The sequence below is a fragment of the Haemorhous mexicanus genome, chromosome 4, assembly GCF_027477595.1.
Source record: "Haemorhous mexicanus isolate bHaeMex1 chromosome 4, bHaeMex1.pri, whole genome shotgun sequence".
In the NCBI taxonomy this organism is placed as follows: domain Eukaryota; kingdom Metazoa; phylum Chordata; class Aves; order Passeriformes; family Fringillidae; genus Haemorhous; species Haemorhous mexicanus.
In genome coordinates this window covers 11,972,003-11,985,317 of record NC_082344.1, presented here as the reverse complement: position 1 = coordinate 11,985,317, position 13,315 = coordinate 11,972,003, and positions in this window count along the sequence as shown.

Below are 13,315 nucleotides of genomic sequence, written 5' to 3'. Positions count from 1 at the left end.
AGGGCAATGCTCAGCCTGTGCTGGGGTGCAACTTCTTGAAGATCAGTCACAAGTGGCAGTGCAGCATCTTTTTTTCTTGAACACCTAGAATACAGGCTCTGAAGAACAGAGAGGCTCCTCTAGGTGGAAGGGAAAACATACCTGAACTCTCATATATATCACTGGAAATGTTTATAGGGTAAATCATTGCACTAAAATGTATGAGGCTGGCTCACATATCAAAATCAGTTTAGCTATAGCAGTAACAGTAGTGGGCTCTGCAGTTTATGAATTTACTTTGCTTTTCAACAATATATTATATAGAACATGGGCCTGTGTGGCACTGGATCATACTCAGCTTTAAATTTATCAGAACTATAAAAGAGGAAGAAAATATGCTTATTCTTCAATTGTTCCCTCTTTCTGCCTCCTAAATACCGTTTGTAATCCATGTCTGGTGTCTTTTCATATGTACTTTGTGTGGGGTTTCAGAGGAAGGACAAATAGTCCATTTCATCCAATTCAGTTTAAGGTCTTGCTGTCCAGAGTCCCTGTTTTGTGGCAGAGTTACCACAACTGATCTCATTTGTCATCCCCATCCTTTGGGGATGAGCTTGTTCATGATGGCAGCCACGCAGCAGATTCAGAAGGATTAAACAGAATAGTAGACAGAAGTTTGTATTTTTCCCTGAACTGTACCTTCTGCAGCCTTGTGTCTCCTCCATCAATATTGTATATAAGTCAGGAAAGAATTGGTTCATGATGTTTTGTCCAGTACTCTCATGCTGCTATCAAGCAGGTTGCAGAGCATGCAAGGCCTAGATGTCATCTCCTTGAGAAAGATAACCCAAGTAGCTGATGTTGTGAGTGCCATATTTACATGGACATGTTTTAAAAAGAATAAAAACTCTCCAGAGTCCTTCTACCATGCTCCTCCATCTCTCTCTCCAGCCAGGAAAGCCCCACTCTGGTTCAACACTTCCACACTGGAGCAGGGTTTGATCTAAGTTCTTCTGAAGCAGCCACATTCCCAGGTTGACCACTTCATCCTAGATTGGCTTCTGTCTGTCCTGTCTGTCCTGGGCTCTTTTCTTCACCCCCCCCCCCTTGGCACAACTGCCATTTCTTCCCTTGGTCTCCACAGCCTCATCTTGCCAGCTGGAAGCTTTGCCCTCTTCCCCTTTCCTGCTCCCTCACCCCACAACATGCCCACTTTCCCGTGATGGATGCCAGCTCAGATTTCAGAGCAGTTGCACCAGGAAGCTTTGTCTGCTCCTGAGCAGGGGAGGGGGTGCCCTGGTTGGAGTCTCGTGTTGCTTGGCAACCTCTTTCTCTCTCCTCCAACATGATTTTCCCTCGCAGTGTCTACTGACGCAGGCACAACAAATGACAGCAATACTACTGAAGCAGTTGTTCCTGTCGCTGTTTACTTGTTATTTATGGTTATTGTCATGAAAGGATTTGTAAACATTTCTTCACTTCCTTCCTCAGTCAAAACAGATATCATTTTATGCTTCTGTAGCATGCCTACATAATTAATGGATGGTCACTGCATTTCAGTGTATGTGACATACAGTTTTATTGGTGGTTTTTTAAAGTGGTTCCTGCTTCTGAGTGCTTCTATTTTTCAGCCCCAAATTGAGACATACAAGGTTTGACATTCAGAAGTGAAAAAATCCAGTGTAAGCAAGTCTGCCTTAACTACCTCAAATTGTGGTTCTTGTGTTTAGGTGCACATATACCTAAAAAAGGCTGCTCTGAATCACTTTCTGTCCCCTTCAGGAGGACACTAGATCTGACACTGAGATTTCAGAACAAAAACGCTTCCATGAGCAGAGATAAAGCTGCCAGGGTGTTCCCTGTTTGCCGTGTCCTCCTCCACACTCACCACTTCCAGCTTAGTCTTTCTGGTTTGCATTTGTGGGTGCACCCAAGAAGACACACAGCTTCCCTTATCCCTTTTCTCCAAACGAGCACAGCAACAAAGCCAGACCCCCTGTGTTTTCTGATCTTAGAGTGAAAATGCTGCTGAAGCCTTGCTTTACTAAGCAAATTGTCATCACTCAGGACAGACCTGGAGAGCTTCATGCATGCTGCTGGCTAATTACACACTGCCAGGTTTTCTACTGGGCCTTGATTCAGCTCTAGATATGATTTATTCCCTTTGTTAGCCCCAAGTGACTCCCAAGCTTGTGAAAATATCTGGTAGACAAGGGAAAACTTAGTTTTCTATTGTAGGGGTGCTTTGCAGTGCCAGACTCAGATGTCCATCTGCCATTGCCCTCTGCTGGGGCATGCCAGAACTACTGGTGTGGCCTTCTGCCACGGGAACTCTGAGAATTGCCTGAGGAGAAGCCTCTCTTTTATTCTACAAAATTACTGCTTTGGGAGCTCAGGATGTCTGGCTGGCAAGCGAGGTTTGTGGTTTTGTTCAGCAGGTGACTGTCACACAGAGTCACTTTATTACTATACTACTTAGACAGTATATTTAGTTATTGTTTGTATATTTATAAACAGTAGGAATTGGATGCAGAGATGCTTTCTGACCACAGCTCAGCAGCATATTGCCTGCACGACATCCACCCACTTATCTTCATACTGAGTAGAGACAACTGCAAATCTCAGCCTAGAAGCAGTTAGGTGGTGATCCTGAATCCATTTAAAGATCTAGTCTTCCCACAACCAGCCTTATTGAAGACAGCCTTTTTGAAATGGCTTTTTGGAATTAAGAACTTCGAAAGGCCTTGAAATGAAGTCCTTTACAGAAATGAAGGCTCAGTTCTGAGGCACTACCTGCAAGGAAGGGCATCTTGCATTTCTGTGAGATTGCACCAGTAGAGAAGGAAGAGGAGACTGTGGACCTCCTGCTGTTCCTCAGAGAAAGAAAACAAGCTCCAAATCAGGCACACTTAGCCTAGGCATGTTGGTTGTTTAGGAGGAAGTTCTCTGAAATCAAACCAGAATAAAAGTGATCTGCAGTAATGACCCACTGTCAGCCATTTCTTTCCTGAATCTACACTGACCAGGAGAAAAGTATATTCTTTATGGTTTTTGTTTCTTTTACCCTGTGCCCTTTCTAAGCACGGACTGCTCCAGAGCCAAACAGAGATCTGAGAGAGCTTCCCAGTTCCACCTACTCAGCAGTGGCTGTGGACATGCTGGATGCTGGTTGGGTTCCACAGCTTGCAAATCAGGAATTTTGTGAAACTCTGAAAAGAGATTTGAAGAGTGCTTTGAAATCCTTGAATGAGCATAGCTTGGCCAGGGGTAGTTTCCAGTCTTATTCATCTTGAAAATCCCTTTGTGTTTTCTGGTGGAAACAGAATTGGAGCAGTATCAGTTTAACACATAACCTGATAAGTCTTGTGTGGATGCTCCCAAGAATTAAACCATGTAACAAGGGAGTGCAATTTCCCTGTCGTCACCTCGGTCCCTGTCTGAATCAGCTAACATATCGTGCTGACTGACTTGCTTTTCTCAACTCAGAGAGAGATGATATTGCAGAGTATAGAAAACTGCCAATAAATTATCAGATTTTAGGGTAAAAGCCATTCCAGTTGCAGAAAGGCCTTATTACTCTTTGAACAAGCCAAATGTTTCTTGATACAGTTAATTTAGCCAGCTCTGAAACAGGGAATGTAGAACTAGGTGGCATTGACTTGAGATATTTATTTTTAGGTATCACTTTTTATTCCATTTCTCAGCATAAGAACTACTTTCATCTTCTTCAGAGACAGAGTTATAAGTATCTTCCACTGGGATCTGAGGGGCCTCTGAGATGAGGGTGTAACACTTCCCCCTGCTGTACACAGCAATCACATTTCCTTCCATTCCACTCTCTCCTCTGACAGAAAAAAAAACCCTTCATCTTGCAAAATCCATTAGTTATTTTCCTGAGGAGTAAGAGGATGCATGTGGAAAACTGCATTATTATTATGTGTTGTATCAATATGAAATAGAATGTCCCATTTCTGCCTGTGCCTACCCAGTCTTACATATTTCACAGTCCTGGATCTCAGTGGCCTGGTTCCTCATTGTGCAATCAGTAAGAAGTGTAAAGTGCTCCTGTCCTTGCTCTCCTCTGCTTATTGGTGCTTCCACATGGAGTCCTTGCCTGTGGCACTTCAGATATGACAACACTTTATTTGTCAATGTGTCTTATAGAGAGGACCAAGCAAGAAAGAATCGAAAGTCTGTCAATGGCAAATTTACATGCTGCTCTCCAAATATGTGACAAACCCCATAAAGATTTGTGACCCATTGTTCCCCTAGAGAAGAGCCAAAGCTCCCCTTTTGGTCGATTTTCTCTGATAGTTACTGTTCCTTTAGGAAGCCTTGCTCAGGTAATCTAAAAGAAAAAGGACTGGAGAAAATAAATAGAGCAATAAATAAATAAATTGGTGGGGGAATGCCTACCTGACAAAATCTGGAGATGCAGGTAGGGAAGTAGCATTTCCTATTAACTATCTTAACTTTCAAGTGCATCAACATATAAATTGTGCTTAGTTGCCCTGGTAGATAGAGCTATGGGTGCATTACAATCCATGGGCATGATTGAATAAGCAGTGTTATAAAACACTTGTAACCTGAAATAAGCACAGTGTAACCATGGACAGAGAATATCAGAATGTACATCAAGTTGCACAGTTTCAGCATTATTCATGACTTAGGAATGTTCAAAAGGAAACAAAAGCATTTTAGATAATTTTGGAAATGCATCCATTTTAAATTTCTTATGGTCATTGTTGTGATGTTACTTCTTAATTAAAATTTAATTTTTTTGGCATTTGCTGGTGTTGGCGATTAGGTTTCTTCAAGGAATTTTCTTCCCATTTGTTGTCATGGAAACGGCAAATGGATGTCGATTAAGAGACAATACCTTGGCATACCCTTCAGATTATCTTGGGGGAGGGGGGCTGGGAAGGAGTGTGGTTTTGGCAGTTTCTTAGCTGGAGGTGGTCCAGTATTTGCCTGGCTTGGAGAGGCGATAGTTGTGGTGTTTGATGCTGGCCTTCTCCTTCCCAGGGGTTCAGGGCTGCTGTGAAGTTCCCCCATAGCATGTATTGGCCAGGCCACTGCTTACAGTGAGCTGTCGTGGACTCCCTCTGCAACACCCGCCCTCACCTGGAGAGATCCCCACCATCTGTGTGGGTGCTTCCAGGGGAAAAGATTGGGCCCACACCTCCTCTCTCTCTCTCTTTCTGGAGAGACCACCTCCCAGCTGCTGGTGGACTGGAACCTCGCCAGGGTGGTCATGGCCAGGGTACCACACAGTGCAGGTGAGAGCACAGGGAAAGGGAATCTCCCACCTTCCCTCTCTTATGGGCTGCCATAACCCCTGGGAGGCGCAGGGCTCGCGCTGGAGCGCCCCCTGCAGGCGCGGGGTGTCCCTGCAGCCCCTCTGCCCACCGGGAGCCAGCAGCGCCCCCTGCTGGCTGCGGGCCCGACTGCGCCAAGGGGAAAGCGCGCGACGGGAGGGAAAATAATGCTACGGGGTCCTGGGCATTTGTTGCTGCTGCTGCTGTTGTTGTTGTTTGTCTTCCTATATATACATATATATTCTGGTTGTCTTCATATATATACAATATATATATTCTAGTAAAAAACTGTCATTCCTTTCCCCATATCTTTGCCTGAAAGCCCTGTAATTTCAAGGTTATAATAATTTGGAGGGAGAGGGTCATCTTTTCCATTACAGGAAGGTTCATGCTTTCCTTGGCAGACAGCTGTCTGTTAAAACCAGGACAGCTAGCTTAGAATTATTTGAAGATTTCAGTTCAGATTTTACCTGTCACTTTAAATCCCACATTTCCCTGAAGGAGGGCAGGGAGGGCCCAATTCTTTAATGGGCAAAACAGTTTAATATTACAAATATTTGTCTATTTTGAAATTAAACCAATAATTCTACATAGAGGAAAATATTTTAATGGACTTTAAAATGCAAAAATTTAGTTTAAAACTAAATTAAAAATTGGGCTTTCCTGAAATAGTTTTACTGCTAAAAGCTAGTGAAAGTATTAACATCAGTGCTAAAAAAACAGGTATTAAAATAAACATATTTCTTTGTTGAATCTATGCTTTTTGTACTTTTTACTTTGTTCTATTAATTATATAAAAATATCAAGGATGTTGTATTTATGAAAAATTGTGTCTTTCCAGACTATTAACTTTGAATAAGGTAATTCGTATTAAAAGATAATGGGATAATTGTATAAAAGATAATTGTATAAAAGACAACCAAAATGGCATGGTATCAACACAAGTCATGAATTATGTCAGATCCACTTTCTTTTAAACTTCGTGGACAACTTCTCTGTAAAGGTTTAATTCAGTTCCTTTTCTTTCCCATGATCCAAAACAATGTCAATGTGACAATGTTCAATACTCATTCTTTTGAGACCACCTGCCTTTTAAACAGAAATGAACAAGTCAGCATTTTTGGACTGCAGACATGCTGTTGAATACATGAAGTACTGGAAAATCCATACATTGATTATTGTATTTTGTATAGTTGGCAAGGCATTGAATTTAAGACAGCAAATAAATTGATACATCCCATTGCTTTCCCTCTTTCTCTTGCCTGTGGTTGCGCATTTCAAGAATGAAGTGAGGCAAAAACTGAAATTTAAAAAAATACACGTCTATAGGAAAAACAAGGTAGTCAACTATAATCCAAATTAAACCACTACCTGATACAACCTGCAATATTATCATTAGGGTGTTGAGCTGACCCTGCTTGAAAAGAACAAGAAGCCCTGCCTTTGGCTGAAAGGCCTTTGATACCTACACAGCAGTACCACTCTCTAACTGAAACCAACAATCTCATACCCTCAGGGCTCTGACACGGGGCATAAATTTGCCACAGTTGTAGTTTATAAATTACCATCATTATTATACAGTGATAAGAGAAGAGGGCCACTTGGCCTGCTTCCTCCCATTTAAAAGTGTTTATTATGCACAGACAGGTTCTTTGTTTGATGCTAATGGACAGCATCTCTTTCTGGTAACTGAAATATCTGTTTTGGCACCAAAGAAAGTACTTCCCATTGCTCTTTCCAGGCTCAGGTTTTATTTCCTTGCTAATCTGAAGAACTACTCTTGAGTCAAGTCAGCAAATCCTCTCCTGCTGTAAACCTCTAAGCCTATGCTTAGCATAGAAATGAATTGAATGAATCGGACAAGGAGCTAAAAGGAACCTGGTGGAGCCAAGGAGAGACTCATTGAGGCTCCATGTATGCTGTAGGTGTGTTACAAGACTGCTGGCCTGGGCTGGGGAGCCACGGAGTGATAGTTCAAATCTGCTCCCCAGCTCCTTGTTTCCAGGAGGAATGTCACCAGACACTTTGTTTGCCTCTCTTGCACACTGTCTTCCAAATAACCCACTTGGGGCCCAAGAGGCTGATTGCCAAATGTTGACACTGCTGCATGGCCATCTCTGAAGCACCATTTAGTCACTGTTTCTGTTTTGTGCTCCAGCTTGTCCCGAGATGCACAGCTGCAGGGGGAAAAGTGAGGAGATGCTCCTCAGCCTGCAGCTCCGCATGGGGCCAGTCCAGAGCCCCATTCCATGCTTCTGCCAGAGTTGCTCCTTTTGTACCATCCAGAAGGAGGTCAGGTTCACTGGCATCATTAATATTTACTGGTTCAACTGAAGGGACAGGGCTAATGCTTTTTAAAAATCTGCTTGTCCTCCAATGCCCTCTGGTGACAGGAACTAATTAGATGCCACTGCTTTTACTGACTCCAATTGCAAAACACTTAGGTAATTTTATTCCTATTCAATATTTCAGGCAAATACTGAGATTTAGCACAAACCAAAACCTCTAGTTTGAATAAAACCCTCCTCGTGTAATTGCTAGGAGTTGAAAAATAAGCACCCTCTTAGACACACCATAACTTAGGGAATCTCCAAAGCTTATTAGGCTGAGCCCTTAGATACTTTAGTCCTGATCCTTACTGCAGAGAAGTACACTTGTATGTGTGTGTGTGTATGTGTGGCTGCATGTGACCTTCCATGCCTAATCTCCTAGGATGGAAAAGCAGTGACCCCAAAAGACTTTCGGAAAACATGTTGCTGAAATGGTCACAACAACTTGCATGTGCTGGCGTGCAACTTCTGTCCTCTGCCTGTCAGGGCTCGTGTGAGTGAAGGCACAAAGCAGCCAGGAAGCAAGAGGGAGGCCAGGGGGCAGGGCAGGTCACCTTAATTTGGTATTGGAAAGTCTGTCTGCCTCATAAATGTGTGGACACTTTTCAAAAGACTTAATAGGAATGGCAACATGTGACAGCTTATGCACTAGATCTTTGGGGTTTTCTTCTGTTGCCTGACTTTACTTTTGCACCACTGTGATATTAGGGAAGCAGGTAACAACACTGAAATGCACAGTAACTGCTTGGTGAAAAAATATTGAAAATAAGCAGGTGAGATTTTCATTTTATGAGCCTAGTGACCTTCTGAGTGTATATTTTTAAATTGTTTCTTCTATTATTCGCAATCTCTGTTCTTCAAAAACAAACCCCATAGGAATAGCACATGTTTTAAAAAGAAAATGCTCCAAGACTGCTGCCATTGACTGAAAGCCTATAGCTTAGTTACTAACCTGTGATAAAGAGAGTTTGTAATTAAAACTACCAGCAGAGCCTTGATTACTGAGAGGGATGTAGGTTCTAGTATAACTTAGAAGGTCCTTGGGCATGCAGATCTGCAGCCCTTAGTTACTGCCTCCAGCAGCACAGAACCTCTGTGCTGTACCTCTGCAGGCCCTCTGTGCCTGTAACCAGCACCAATTGCTGTTCACTCCTGCCTTTCCCCAGCAGCAAACCATGTGAATGCCACGTGGGATTGCAAAAGCACACCCAGGATTGTGCTCCAGCCTCCACCCTGTGGGACACTGGCAGTGAGTGTGTGAATGTGTGGTAGCTGACTTTCTGCACCTTAATAAGGAGATCAGGAGCTCCAGAAGTTACACCAACCTTCCTTGTTTCTGTTAGCAGAAGGTTCTGCCCAAGACAGGTGCATCAAAGAATGTTTTCCTTACCTGTATCAGAGCATGCTCAGAGGAAAGAATGGCCAGAGCAAGCTGGCCATTAGGGTGTGCATAGACTTACCTCTCATGGTCAGTGTTAGGAAAATTAATTCACATAAACACCAGAGGTTTATGTCCAAAAAGGAGACAGAGGAATCCTTTCACTTTGTTCGAATAAAGGGAGAAGCCATGAGGCATTGCCCTGGGGTCTCTCAAATTTTCGGAGGACGCAGCCTCCCTTTTTATCCTAATTTCCCGGCCCCATTTCCCTCCTCTCTTTCCCCATTGGCTGAGGTACTTGAGAGGTACAGACTTCCTGATTTGCCTGATACCAAAGATTTCCTCTAATGTTCAACCTTCCCTTTTAATTTTTAATTCTTATAGAATTTAGGGGTTTTTCTTCCCCGTTGTTTCTTTCATCTTTCAATGAAAGATGAATTTCATTTACCAGCAAGTCTAAAGTTCATTTGTAAAAGCAAATATCTTTTTCCATTCATCAATCAGTGGAATCCTTCCCATTGTTTCTTTTATCTCCCAGTGCTAGTTTTATCTACCAGCAGACCCACAACTTGTTTGTAAAGACAAATCTGCCATTCCTCTCAGTCAAGGTTTGCAATATCCCATATATGTGCAGTGGCCTTTCTAACAGAACTCTTACCTCCACCTCCCAGAACAGCTCCTTTCATGCCATCAGAGCCCTCTTCCTGCTCCAGGGGCTATCAAGCCAGTTGCCTTGCATTTTGTACATTAAATAGCCTTTTCCTGTAGCCATGCATCTGTCTTCAGAAATAAAGACAGGAGCTAGGCATTTTATGAGCTTTTTAGAGGAAGGAGATCCACCTTAAAATTGAGCTGGGCATAAGTAAGGGGCATGATATAAACTTGTGCAGATTACCTCAGCCCTGAGCAACGGAAGTCAATCTTTTGGAAAAGATGGGCGCCTGTTTATTACAAGCAATTACAAGCAATGGTCATAAATCCTTTTAGGATATACATGGAGAATGACTCAGATAATTTGATGAGTTATACTGCTGGCTCTCCCTGATGCACTGGCCCAGCAGAATTACTAATGCTGGCCCTAGGCTCTCAGAATAGGAGGGTATTAGGGCAGCATTTGGGTGAGCTCATGGTAGCAGGCAACTAATGGGTTGGGGCAGACCAAGGTAGAACTGGCAGCATGTGAAAGCTCACAGGGCTTTGGGTCTCCCTCAGTGGGCATCTGCCTACGCCATCTTTCTGTGCTCTTTTGGTAGATCTGCAGGAAAAGCTGTGAGCTTCTAATATTCTAGCAATACTTCAAATTACATGGCTGAGGAGCTCAATCCTTTACAGATATTAATTTATCTTCAAAGTAGGTATGTGAATGGGATCTCACATCTTCACATCTACAGAACATGTGAGGTATGGAGAGAGAGAGAATAATCATTTTCCAGTCAGTGAGAAGCATGTCAAGCTCAAGACTTGTTCAGGCTTGCAGAAGGGTTAAGCTCAGGCTTAACAGAAATACTAGAAGTGATTTACTTCTGCACAAGTAGACATCAATGGCAGTTAAGTAGACCTGAATCAGGGCAAAATGTTATGGAAAGCATTGCCTGAAATGCCTTGTAGCTGGCTCTCCAGAGGGTCTGTCACACAGCCTAGAATATATCCTTCATCAAAGGAGCATTTTGTCTGCCCTCAGGTCCAGTGATACCACCAACCTGGCATTTCAGAGGAAGAAAGGATTTGCCATCTACATTTTTAATTAGAGTTAACCCAAATTTTGAGTTATTTTGAGCACTGTCTCTGTGCATATGGATGTGTGGATGTCCTTGCTAACAAGATAGAGGTACTCTAAGCAGAGGGCTTATTTTAATGTCTTTTCTTTGCAAGCTTCTCTGCAAAGTGCTCAGAATGCAGCCCTTCTGTCAGCACTAGATGTGTGCATATAAAACATTTAGTGCTACGCTGGCAGCAGCATCTGGAAGCATCACTATTAGGAACAAAGTAGGAATGCTCTCAGCAGGTAGCGTGCACAGCTGCTTCACAGCAGTGGCTTTAATTTTCTACTGTTGCAGGGCATAGCTGACCTAACATTAACTGTGAGTTTGCACAATGTCAGGACAGCCCTGTCAATGTCAAAACAACGTGGGAATATTGAAGGAAAAAACTGGCAGGGAAAATTCTACCCCAGATGGATTGGTGTGAGGTCGTTTGCCCAAAGACCTTTTGGCTACCTCAAGGTGGGAGCAATGGGAGGGCAAAAGCAGTTCACACTTCTGTATAATGCCAAACAAATTGTGTGCTGTTGAGGCCTGTTTTCCACAGCAGCACAGAGAGTTTAAGCTGTGACAATTCTACATGACTGATGTGCCAGGGACTAGAACAAACAAATCCAGCTCTTCACATGGGCTCTGTGAACACAGCTGCAGCCACTCACTGTGAGGATTCACAGCTGCAATTAGAACCCCCATATGGCAATGCCTGTGTATACATCAGACTTTCTTGTTCATTTTAGCTGGGTTTGTAGACCAAAGATTAAAAGGAAACTTACAAGTTCTTCGTTTATTCTTGCAGCACCATTTTAAATGCTAGCCATGACTCTACAAATATCTGGAATAAATTACTTTCTTTCTGTTGAGGTCTGAATAGCCTGTACATCAGTGAATTGAAAGGATGTGATTAAGAGTGAATTTTGCACTATGCTGAACCTTGTCCTTCCTTCTCTTTTGTTAGCAAGCCAGACTACCTTCTGTAAAGACTAGTCCTTTTGAAGATCAGCGAAAAGGGAGGGAAATATGTAGAGATAAATAGTTTAAGACTGCACACTTGGATGCTGTGAAACTTTAGGTAGTGGCACAACTGAGTATACAACTTTTATCTATCATTAGCTGTCCTTAAAAGGATAGAGTTATAAAATTTTGATTTTCTGTAGAAATAGATGTTTGGGATGTTTCATGCACACACTTATGTCACATTACTTAGATCAATAGAAGATGCAACTACTAAGTGTCCCCATCTGCTTCTCAACTGAAACAGATTATTAAAAATCTCTGTGGTAGAGATAAGAGCTTAGAAGAGTAGTATTCAGATGCTTGTACACATGTACAGATTAACCATGCCAGTTATTCATCCTGTGTGACATCAGGTTGCCATTCTGTTCCTTGCTGCAGTATCTGTAGACAGATGTGATTCCTTACATCCCACTCCGCTCCATGGCCGTGCACGTACACAGCCATTGTTTCTACACCATGGTCTTGCTGTGCCACTGCAAACTTGTCAGCTGGGTCTCCAGAGGGCAAGCACTGTTTGGTGAAAGTGTTAACACAATCTAGTCAGACAAGATTTTGTCCCCCCATCACATCTTGACCAAGTTTGCCTTTATACATTACACATACACCCTCAGGAAGGAGGAATCTTATTTTTCTCTCCTCTCTCCTTTCCTCCCCTGTCCTCTCAAACACCTGTGCATTGCCTTGTTTATTTTTACAACTGGTCCATGCAGTGACAGACCAAGGATGAGAAAAACTCCCTCCACCTATAGCCTCATGGTCTCTGCATCGTGACACATCTTCTGAGAAACAGCAGGACATTCAGTGCAAGGAAAGACTTTGTTGGGGCTGTAAGCCAATCACATGTGCTGGCACCTTCAAAGGAGCATCAGTCTGTCTCTCTATTCTCATTGGTTGGTCCCAGAAGTACAAATCGTTCCCAGAAATGATAATTGGTACCAGTTACTGAATCATGTTTTAATGGAAAGCTACAATTAACTCTGCACATCCCTCAGAGAGACCAGATTGCAAAACTGCAAACAGACAGGAACTCATCTTGCTGTTAACAAGTGTTAAAGTTTCTAATTTAAATTTAGTCATGCTTTTTACAGTAGGTAAGTCCAGCATTATTTGTGTGGATCAGCTTGGCTTACTCTCAGGCTGAGAAAGATGCCTACACAATTGAAATCAAAACCTCTGAATAGCGCAGGGGGGTCACAGATGAATGAGGTGATAAAAAAATCACACAGCTCTGTGCAGCACACTCATGCTAATGAAGGTTTTACAGGAAAACTTCTCATTTATCACAGCTTCTGAAATGAGATCCTTCTAGCAGGCAGATCTAGCAGACTATTAACTTTAAAAGTCTTCAGTCAGTGCTGAAACCTAAACTTCACTTTCAGATGGGCAAATAAATATTGGCAAGGGTGTTGTAGAAACAAAGAAACAGCAAAGTCCGAGAGTCTCTTTGGCCTTTTTTCCTTTACCAGGGGATTCTTCTGAATTCTTCAGGGATTCTTCCCTGAAATGCTGGGATTAAACACTAGCACACTGTATCTG